The following is a 10,353-nucleotide window of genomic DNA, read 5'->3' as shown; positions in this document are numbered from 1 at the left end:
GAAACACTTTTAGGGTAATTTTTGTATGAAATTTATTAGCAGATAAACAGCTATTAACTTATTAAAGGTAGCTCTTACACACGAACGAACAAAGGGCAAAAATGCGACTATAATTAGAGAACACCAAAAACTCAGCTACAAAGTCAAGTCTAGCTTAGACCTCACATATCCTGTCTTATTCCAAAGTCTATCCAGCCAGGATAACAGTGTAAAGCCAACATTTGGCTCAAACTTTTGCTTACAAGGCCGACATTATAACCATGACAGTGCCCTAGATTTTCTCATTACATAGCTCACTGGCACAACATCCAACAGAGCAGAGTTGCCAGACTATGAAAAAGTCTTAAAGCCAAAATAATACAAAGAAAAGGCCAAAACAAAGAAAATATTAGACAAAAAAGGCCAAATGGATATATTTACCTGTTTCTATCAAAAATAATAAAATTTACATATATATTTTATAACTTGTAGTGGATTTTAATAAATTGTAGCAAAAATAATTCTGAAAGTAGTCCAAAAAATAGCAAGTTAGCTTATAAAAGTAGCGGATGAGTTTTGATCCGCCACATTACGAGTATTAAACAAGTATAGAACATGTATTGAACAATGCTGAATATGGTTTCATCTGGTAAGGTTACAATATTAGAGAAATATTGATTATTGTGCATTTTGAAAAGTTATTTAAAAAAAAACTAATTCGCGGAATTTGGTTAATCTGGCAACCCCGCGACTGGAAGCAATTTTCAAATCGCTTCCAGCGATTAGTTAAAAGAAACGTAAATTGCGAAAACTTTGCGCTGCTTTTTTCCTTTCTTTCAAACTTGTTTCTTCTTATTGCAAAAACGAGAGCAACGGATGCAATACGAATCTTCGCTTCCGTTGGCTTCCAACTTTTTTAAAATTAAAACCGAGTTCAAAATCATACGGGGGGACATGAGTTAAAAACCGTTCTAAATCGCATTTAGGTAAAGAAATTACGAAATCGTTTTACTGAAAAATATCAGCTTCTCTTTTTCAATTTTGACAGGGGAAGCAATGCTTCCCTTGCTTCCATTGAGGATACGCCCCTGGTATACATCTTGTGATAGTTTAGCTTAGTTTGCACCAGTAGAACATCTCATATCATTTAAGTATAAGAACTTGGTGAAAAATATCGAATGCTTTCTTGTAGTTAAAGCCTTGCAACGTCTGAAAGCTTAAACGATATAATAACCTCAAGTAAAGGAATGGTCGATTGCGAAAAAAACACAGTTTTAAACTTTTTTGGCAAAAAAGAATTGAAAACAATACACTGGAGTTTCAAGCGCCTCGCGACCCTGCGAAAAACGGCTCGCGACCTCCAGGTTGAAAAGCCCTGTTCTAAACTCAATTTCAGTGAAAGTGGCGCCTACGACCTACGTGGTTTTGGAAATAGGCTCTTCATTATGTATTGACTCAACTCAGTCATTCGTTTTTAAACAAAAACTGTAGGCCTACTGGTACTGAATCTGTATCACTATCAGCCTTACAAAAATTTAACCTTAAAAAATATAAGGGGCGAATTTTTCCAGGGCCTAAGGCTATAGCCTTATTAGCCTAATGGTTAATCCGGCCCTGCTTGTGCCTGTACTTTTTTATGATTTTTGTTTATGTAAACAACCCCATATGGATGTGTAACATGTAGCTTAGGCTGGCGCAAAATCTCGAAAAAAAATTTTTTTTCTTTTAAATTTTTCGTCAGTTTGTAATATAGTTCCTTTTGGTAAATGTATCTCCTATACCAAATTTCACAAAAAAATATTAACGTTTGACCCTGGTTCACCTGGTTTGAATTTTTTCAAAATATCGAATTTTCGCTTATCCCTGAAACTGCTCACTCGTTATCTTCTAATGCACTCTAGCATCTTAATGGACACAATAAGAGGCAGTAACACAAACTTGTAGCAAGCAAAGTGGTTTAATAGCAACTCCATGAACATTGACACGTGTATTACTTTCAAAATGTCGAATTCTACCACATTTCAGACATGATTTTCTTTGTGCACCGTTTACTATAGTGAATATCTACTGCTTTCAGTTTCTTGAATCATTTGACGATGTTTATCGATTTTCACAGGCCAACAAATTTTTTTTTTTATATAAAAGCAGGACATGTGAGAGTCATTTTAAGGTATTTCGAGGCCCCTGATTCTGAAAATGCACTAAGTTTTATAGAATTGGCTCTAGTTTTTGAGTTAGCCAAGATTCCAGCTACCACTTTTGATAACTAAATCTTTAACTAGGCTACTACAGTAGGCTAGGTGGTAGAAATGGTTTTGAGAAAAAAGCTTAACCTTGCTCCAAAACATTACTGAAGGTATTGAGGTTACTCTCAGTCATGCCCGTGTTCCTATTGATTCAAGCAAATCACCACTTGAAACAAGAGAGGGCAAACAAAAAACAGAAATAGCAACGTCCACGCAATGACTGCCTTGCACACTCCATGTAAACATGATGTTCCAACTTCATTCGAACATGCTCAGTTGCTCACCGTACAGAAGTATCAATTTTCATGGTGATTCCACGGCTCTCTTTATGCCATGGCACTCTGAACTTCTTACCCTTGAGCCCAGAAACGGGTTTGACTGCAATGTTTGCATACTTTAGGAGGAACCCAGGACTTATCTTGATCACCCAGCTTCATGTCAAAGTAATAATAATGCTTGTTTTTATATAGCGCTGCATCTATCGCAGAATGCGTTGCTTCATGCAGTAAAATATATCTGGGTTGTTTGTGGAGCATCCTATTTGTCAAAGGCGTATTTTATCAACCTATATGCCATTTATTTAGCCTATAGACCACAAAAAACTTCTTGCAGCAAAGACTTGGCCTTAGCAAAGGCTTAGAATGAAATTTCATTTGTACAGTAGGCCTATCCATTTCAGTAGGCCTACCTTTTCAATATAAAGCTGCATTCACAAACACATGACTTTCGGGATATTTTTCTTGTGATGTAGGCCTACTGATTCACAACTGTTTTCATTGAATATTTATGTCTCCCTTACGTTAAACACAGTTCATTTCAACCTTTGCTTGCGTTTTGAACTTTCGTGCAATATGAACCAATTGAACTAAACAAGTGCAATTATGACATTCTAATGGTAAACAGGGCTGAAAATAAGTGATTTGCTAATTGAAAGCTTTTGAGTAACGATTTCAAAAATATTTTCATTGTCGAATATCTCGAAAACTAGAGCCAATTCGAAAAAACTAAGTGCATTTTCGGAATCAGGGGCCCTGAAATACTCTAAAATGACTCTCATCTTTTGTGCCAAAAATTTTTGTTGGTCTATATGTTATAGATTCACTGACTGCGAAAAGGCTGTAAAATCAAAAAAAATGACACTAAAAGCATGCACTATTAGTGACTCTCAGACTTGGAGTAGGGTGAAGATGTTCCACGTGGAAGTTAACAGAGGAAGTGACGTCACAAATCACGTGGTCAAATTTTGAGAAATCCCCTCTTCAGATACTGCTAAACCACTTCAAAATGTACTAATTTTTCAGAAAAATTTAGAATTTATCCTTGGGTGAACCAGGGTCAAAGGTCAAAACCCAACAAAAATTTTTGGTTTGCAAATATCAGTGAGCAAAATGGAACATTATTCCAAACTGACAAAAATTTTAAAGAACATCAAGGAAAATGAGCCACCCTAATGTAGCTACATATCTGAAGCAAGTCGATATAGTAAAGCTGGAAAATCGAACAAGGGGCGTTACGATAATCCAAAGTTATAAAACCTCGTGATTCAAGTTTATTGGTCTTTTAGCGACAGGGTTCATTTTTAATTTCATATCAGTTTACGACGTCATCACATGATTACCCGACTTACATTATACAAGAAAGAACACTATCAGTACCGTTTTAAAGTTTTCAGGGCACAGACAAATTTTTTTGTGCTGCAAGGTGAAACGAAGAACTGGTTGTTATTTTGCGCCCATTGTGACAACATACAGGGCTCATTGCGATCACAGATGTAACCCAACAGACAACTAGAAAGAGCGAAGGTAGCCCACATTATATCATAGTCATCCAGTCAGCTGCTGTTGCCATTTTATCGACAAGCCAATAAGTGTCTTTGTTTGTTTTATCTTTATTCTGCATTGCGGGAAAGCGGACTTGAGCGCTATATGCATCGGTGTACGCCTTCCGACGAACACCTGACCCACGCTGCAGCCGACGGCAACGTCTGTTTCCGGTTGTCTACTTTACTTATGACTTAAATTTGGTACTACCCATTACTCGAAATCGATCATTGGGTAGAGGCAATTATCGTAAAGTTTCTTGCCCAGAGAAACAACAGCAAGTGCGGGTGGCTGGAGTCGAACATGCAGGCTCTCGACTGCGAGCCCAACGCGCTAACCACTCGGCCACTGCTGCCGAGATTGTTTTAGGTGAAGCCATTTGCAAGTGGCAGTTGAAAAAGTAAAGCGGTTTTAACTTTCCTTTCTGTAAAATTAAAAACCCAAGAATCCTGCATTGCGACCTGTTCATGAATACCGCACCTATTTTTTTATAACTGGTCTCGTTTCAAAATATGTCCAAGTCAAATTTTCTAGTGAAATATTCTACAAATATCCGTTTAAACGTTTATAAAATATACGTGGTACATCTTAAACATTGAGACTCTAGGCTTCAGCCTTACCAATCATGATAAACCTGGCACCAATTAAACCAGCATCTGGTTACTGTGCGTGTATGTTTGTAAATAAGGGACTTAAGTAGCAAGTAGCCAATTACAAGTCCATATATTTTGTTTTATTGTATTTTGTATTCATTGTTATAATCTTAATTTTTATGGCCCTGGTGCATGTACGTTTGTAACACGCATTATATTATATTGTCATATTATTATTACCAATATATTCACTTTTAATGTCTTCAAACGAGAACGGTATTGTGATGAGACAGAACGACTTTGCGGACACCTCAATTGACGGAAACTGCCACGTGGCAGAACTGTGACTGTAACCTTCTATCTCAACAGCAGGTGGCGACGTAACATTTTGTCGTCTTACCTGGAGCCTAAGAACTTTGGAGCAATCGTCGCCATTTGGCCACTGAAGGAAAACCTAATATTTCGTTTTGCTTCGGTGTGCCACCTGGCGGACAAGTTAGAGTACAGGCGCTAACATTTTGGTAACGGCGATGTTAGCCTGTGTCACGATTTCTTTCTATCTCTTACCAGGAAAGAAACTTGGAAAGGTTCAATGACGTAGTTTGATGGGATATTACCGAAAGGCAGTCAATTAAATGTCGAATAGTTCTACTAGTGAAATGATAATCTAACTTCTTGAAGGAATCTAACAAACGACGTCCCAAATAACTCTAATTTCAAACACAATTCATATCAGCACCAATTCTCATCTACTTGTATTCAATTACTTCAAATCTCAATCAACAATGATCTCTGCATCTATTACCCACTACCACAACTACAACAATCTACAACTCATAATTCATAATCAACTCATAATAATTTTGCAAATTACACCACTTGTCCACCCCGATAGCTCAATTGGTTAATACGTCACTTCTGGAACGAAAAAGCTTCAAGATCAAGCGGCGCTGGTTCGACTCTCAGGGCGTGCGCTTGAGCAAAGCACGTTAAAGAATGCTCTCCATTCAGCGGCATCTAATGAATGGAATAGTTCCCAGGCAACAAGACTTCAACAATCGGAAATTTCACTCTGTCAATCTCGGTGACCGGGCCTGCGTCAGTGATTCAAAGCCTCTACAAGTATGCGAAACTGCCAGGATTAAGCTCTGCAAGTAGCTTTCCCACTCCGAGGATAAAGATTCCATCAACCAACCAACCAACTATTTATAACAGGTTGTTTGGTCTAGTAACTTCGAGAAGGTTGCGTGATGCTACATCATAAGAACTCATTGTTCTGTCAGTTGCATTACACGTAAACAAGCAAGTTAAAGAAGCTTCCAGATTTGCACTTAGGGTAAAATGTTCTAGAAATACGTCACATGACAAAGATTTCGCAATCAGAGGTTACTACCGGATAGTAACCGATAATAACATATAGCATAAGAATTCCACAATCAAAACAGCACGTTCGGTCAAGATACAAAGCAGCCCGTCACGAGGCCTTGCACATTGATTGTGACAGCCTGATTGGTTCACTTCTCCTTTGAATAGAATAAACAACCAAATGTGCATCGGTGCGCTCTCCATCTGAGCTGTTCCATTAAAGTGCATAAAGCCAGGTCAGTGAATTAGCAGTAGGTAGACTACAATGGAAATAGCCGTCTTAAAATCAATCGTAGGCTGCTCTAGAAGTGACCAATTGGTTTGGATGCTTGGCCAAGTGAGCCGCGCGTGGTTTCAATCGGCAAAGTTAGCATATCAATGCATGGCTTATGGTCATTTGAAATTGGACTTAGACGTAATGCTAAGTAGTCTGGGTGCTATCTGAGCCACCGGACCAGATTTTAACGTTAGTGGCCTACAAAGTAACGTCTATGTGTAGGATTACACCAAGTAGGCCAACAGGGTACAAACTGCAAACGTTTGCTTTGATAACTTATGCGGCGTTTCTAATCAAATCAGCGTTTTGTACTGTAGGCATATTGAAGACCACAGCCCGTGCTCATTTGTGCCCGGCTCATTTGTGATCACAGCCCGGCTCATTTGAGGCATATTGAAGATCACAGCCAGTTCTCATCCTTGTCCGAACATAGTCTTGGTGTTTAGCATTGTATCTGTCTATCCGTTCGTACTAAAGTAGGTAGATCATTCATCCCCTCTTTCATCATAGTCAGTCTTCGTCCTGAGCAAGACGCGAAACTACATTCATTTCTCCAGGCATTCCGACCTTCATACAGGTCGTTCACCTTCCACTTAGTTATCGGCACAGCTAGCCCTTAGTCCTGGGTAAGATTTGAAACTGCATACATTTCCTCAGTTAATCGCTCCCTCGTTTAGCTGTTCCCTGCTCTGTAGTTGTCTTTAGGAGCTGCGCTTCCCTCATATAGGCGTGCGACGCAGTACACTTCCTTTACCTTGTTATAATCCTTGTCTGACCACTGGTCATCCGTAGGCGTCGTTTGTTCACGTCGCGCCTTGTCGTTTATCTTTGAAGCCACTGTTGTTAGAAACTCGCTTGTTAAACGCGATTGGTAAACGCGTTAAACGCGGTTAAACTCGCGAAACGCGATTTTGGTGCAGCAGTAATATGATTTTTGACTCAAAACTCAAGTCAATTCCGGTTGTAATCGAGCTACGTTAACAACGTAGAAGCGACGACAGATTGTATCCAGTTTTGGTAGTGGAGTTGTTAGTCATTCGCGTGTTTTTTTATTTTTGGTGTTACTGGATTCTATTCCTTGAAAGCGCTATTCAGTCGATAATTAAAATCAATAAACAAATACACTTGTAAGCAAGCACTATTCGGTTGAATTTGAGTCAGTGGACGATACAGCAGTAAAGACGTCTTCGTGTCCGATCATTCCTCGCCGACTTTGCCCAGGAATGTCGCCGTCCTACTGATGGCTATGTATGAGCGTGTATGCTGAACAGCAGCGTCCGCTGCAGTACTTTTCACCCTAGTTCTATTTTGCGTTCCTTCACCCTAGGCTATATATTGCTTGCGGATTGACTCACTTTAGGCGAGTCTACAGTTACAACTAAATTTGTAACACTATTCGCTTTGACCTTTCTGGGCATCCGCTACTTTAAAAGGCTACTCGCTACTTGGGCTAAAGTATAGTGCGAGCTTCTGCTACTTCTCCCGCTACCTTTGTCTTAACCTAAACTGACACAGGAAGCACTTTTGAATACACAAGGTCGTTGTGGACGTTAAAAGCCACACGCTACAGGCTAGTAGTCTATGGGAGATATGCTAGCAGCTTCCATCGTCATAGCGACTTTCTAGGGACCAGTGTTCTGTCCACGTCTATAGATAAGGCGAAACCATTGGTGGTGACCTTTATTTCACATTTAGGATTCCTTATGTCGTGATGAAAGACTTCCGTCAGGCTCCAGTTTACATGTCCTGACATGGCCAACCATCTGTCTTTTTATTGCTTCGGTTGCTGGTAGCCTACAAAGCAAGACTGCAATTGCGTCTTTACAGATACTGTAGGCATATATAACCAAAATTAGCCCATTTAAAGTTTTCCAGCATATTGCAAGATACAATTGTTCAAAGAAATTCTTTCCCGATGAGTTGGCTCTCATTGTTCTTTGCTGATGAACAATATCCTACCAACAACTTCAATGTTTAAAACTCAGCTGAAATGATGGTTTATATGAAGACGCATCTTTGGGAGCTGGGAAGACACCTCTTTAACATATTGTCCTGCTCACCAGTCTGACGTCACAGAAGTCGCTGACACCACCATCGACTTGCGCAAGACAAAATAATGTAGCCTTCCTGAAGTCAAACTGGGAGATTCCGATCGTGAATAAAACAAACTGAAAATGAATATTTCGTCCCAATCGTTAAAACGTTCTTGACTTTGCGCCGCAAAACAACCTGCTTTATTAGAGCAGGGTTTCTTAAGTGCATCTCAATATCGACAGGGGGGTTGAACAAATTAAATTGGGGATATTAAGCATGCTCCGTAACGAGAGTGTCATGGTGCGAGGATATGGTAACGAGGATAAGAATGAATCTCTCATCATTCGTGAAATGTGGATACGTTGCTGTGAAACGTTGAAATCCAACCAGTGATGGATTGTGTTGAATGTTCCTTAAAAGATTGCTGCCCAGGCCGAGCGTGGAAAACCTTCAGATGTCTCAGCTGTGCGATGCTGAAGTAAACTTACAACAAACAATTTTTGTCAATGCGAAAAAAGAGTAAAATTCGAACAACACAAAACAAGTATGATGACAAATACGATTGAACGTTCATAAACAATCTGCACAACATGATTTAGAGTAGCTTATGTCACTGTCCAAATCTAGCAAGTAAATCATTTGCACGCTGATTCAACATCGGATGGTTTGTTAGGTGGAAAGCAACTTGGTCGGACACAAGAGAGACGCAATGAGTTCAAACAGTCTGGGAGCTAGTTATTCACGACGAGCATTAGTATCATCAGCTCGTAGTGTCACGAGGTACGTTCCCGCTCATGTGAAAGGAATGAAGCGTAATTTACAAAGTATCAAACACACGTGACTCTTTACAATGTAAAACTTTAGCGGGCCGCATGCGGCCCGTTAAAGAATTTTGTGCGGCCCACAAAACAATTTGACAATCGCTCATGCATTAAAGACAAAAGACATCTAAAAGCTGTTTGATGCTTTCACTGGTACACCTTTCCTTTGCTATTCCCTTGCCCTAAACACTAACTTTCAGGGCTTAAAGTTAGAAAATAGGAAAGCTATAAGGTACAGTTGGGAAAATACTATTAACCAACTTCACCTTGTATTTTTGGTTGATTCCAATCTATGACGTCATGGAATTTTGACAAGCGCTAAGTCGTGTGGTCCGATAACTCATGTGTAATTGACAAAGTGGCCCGCGACCGCAAAAAGGTTCGTCACCCATGCTCAGAGATGGGCGTGATCTTGATCTTGAAGATCACAAGTGATCTTGAAGATCAAGATCGTGATCTTGATCTTGATCTTGAAGATCACTTTTTTTTTGGTGATCTTGATCTTGATCTAAGATCACTTTTTTTTGTGTGATCTTGATCTTGAAGAACAATAAGATCAAGATCACTTTAAAATTGAAGTTTACTTACTAGATAGAGGCGTTTTTTTAGAACTCGTACTGTACAAAGTAATTAGTGGCAACTACTACCATTAAGCCACTGTTAATGTGATATGTGTCCAACAAAAGACGGTTTAAAGTCTCCATCTGATCTGGTCAGTGTTGCCATTTCAAATTTGAAAAAGTTTTTTGTGTTGGTTATAATAAAGAAGTCATCTTCCGTGTACTACTTTATGTTGACGTATAATAAATATGATTTAACTTTGTTCACAATTTCCATGTGTAAATTTTAAAGAAATGTTTGCTTTCTTTGATCCAGTTTTAGATGTTTCAAAAGTCTAGAATAGCGGTGTTAAAAAATTTAGAATCCAGCCGATTTTAGTCATGTAAAGTGGTTTATTGCAGCAAATCAACCCGACCAAGACTTGTTTAGGGTCTGAGTATGAAGCGGTTTGTCTGACCGCAAACCTCTGAACTTTTTTGATAGCAGACAACAGTATCAACGTTGCCAGGTGGATAAATGGTGCAATAAACTTTAACATAATACAGTGAAAGTTAAGAGTACTTAGTAACACGTATAAAAACTCCCACATGATTCAGACAAAAATTTGGTAAAAAATGATGCAGTTCAAAGATTATTTTTATTTATTTATTATAAATA

This window comes from Aplidium turbinatum, chromosome 8, assembly GCF_918807975.1.
Source record: "Aplidium turbinatum chromosome 8, kaAplTurb1.1, whole genome shotgun sequence".
Classification (NCBI taxonomy): domain Eukaryota; kingdom Metazoa; phylum Chordata; class Ascidiacea; order Aplousobranchia; family Polyclinidae; genus Aplidium; species Aplidium turbinatum.
Note: the sequence above shows the minus strand (reverse complement) of the source record.